Source organism: Apteryx rowi, unplaced genomic scaffold (assembly GCF_003343035.1).
Source record: "Apteryx rowi isolate R43461 unplaced genomic scaffold, aptRow1 scaffold_33, whole genome shotgun sequence".
In the NCBI taxonomy this organism is placed as follows: domain Eukaryota; kingdom Metazoa; phylum Chordata; class Aves; order Apterygiformes; family Apterygidae; genus Apteryx; species Apteryx rowi.
The window spans coordinates 2,693,914-2,695,506 of record NW_020449752.1 but is presented as its reverse complement, the minus strand read 5'-3'; positions in this window follow the sequence as shown (position 1 = coordinate 2,695,506).

The window sequence follows — 1,593 nt, the reverse complement described above, 5'->3', positions numbered from 1 at the left end:
TGTAAGTTGGAAAGCTGAGAAATTTCCCATGTGGGTAGGGCAAACCCAGGACCTCATGTGTGAGGAAAATAATAAAAGCAGGAGACTTCTAGAAACATGCAGAATGGATTTGGGGCTGCACAGAAACAACAAGAGGCTGACAAAATGGGGAGACTTTCAAATAATATATGTTTGGAAAAAAGAAATCGAATGGATTTTAGACCGGTGGTTTCCAACWGGGGATCTGCAGACACCTAGCAAGTCCACAGACTACTGCTGAGCAGTCTGCCAGAGTAAGAGGAAAAAAACACAAACAAAAGCCAAAGCTAAGATCAAGGTGGGCTTAACCTTACTGTATTTCACTGGAATATCATCCAGGGCACATCGAGAAAAAGGGCTGAAAGTCTCAGTCACGAAAGATGTAAAAGGCAGCCATRAAGTACAGCCGAGAGGAGATAAGAAAACAGTCATTTTCAATATATGCAAGGCAGAAGGGTGATGGTTGGGAGAAGGGAGTCAGAATGGATGGTCTCTTTGGCACAGGTAACAAGGAAGTACTAGGGTCTGGCGGCAGGCAACAGAATACCTACCACTCTGCACCTGCTGAGAACATACAAGACACAAAAGGACCAACAGTGGAAACCTCCTCCGTGGAAGCGCGTAGCAGAAATACCTGCCTCCCAAAGGCTATCGGTGAAATGCCTGCTGTCRCCTTCCAGCCTGATGCGTGCAAGCAAGTACAACGCAGGACATAGCAGCATTTGGTAGGCAGTCAACACGACAACCCTGGTGTATGTGCATAGGCGGTCCTGGAGACGGTGGGATACCCCCTCCCTTCAGTAAGCATAACAAGCTTCACAGCGCAAAACCGGAGATGGGCTGGAAGAGTTGTCTATTAGACTTCAATGAAAGATACGCGCGTGCCTATTTGGGTGGAAAAACTTAGCAGCTTTTTGCAGACAGGAAGAAGTCTCCTGGTGCGTATGTACATAACAAGCTGCCGTGGTCAAGCAAGGAGRTATTCCCCCACACACCTGCGTATGGAAACAAGTACAGCAGATTTTGGAAGGCAGTGGTACCCCTTGCTCTATGTGCAYGTATATATGGAAAGAGGCTATGGGCTTTGGCAAGCAAGCAGCAGCATATACCCCCCAGCGTCTGCATGTGCCAATGTTTATGTTTGTATACAGCAGACTGGAAGCAAAATAACCCTGAATACACGGAGGGGAGGAGGGGAACATGCAACAGATCTTGGCAGATGAGCACTGCAATATCCTCAGCATGCWTGGGCATGGGCGCAGGTGGAGGCAACACAGTAGACCTTGGCAGATGGGCAGTAAAGAATACGCAGAAGGCGGTGGTGTAGAAAAGAAGACTAAACAAGGTGCAGCAAGCTTTGCCTAACAGCTAGTGGGATTCCCTCTCCTCCTTCCATAAGCCTGTATTGGAGAAAGGAGACAGCGGGAAGCCCTCTGGGATGCAGCAGACAATACGACTTCCCTCCCCTCCCTCCAAAAAAACTACGTGCACAAGGGTGTGCAGCAGGCCATCTCCAGGGGTGCACGCGTGGGGTTCAACGGGCCGCGMAACTCCCGCGGGAATGCAACAGGCAAC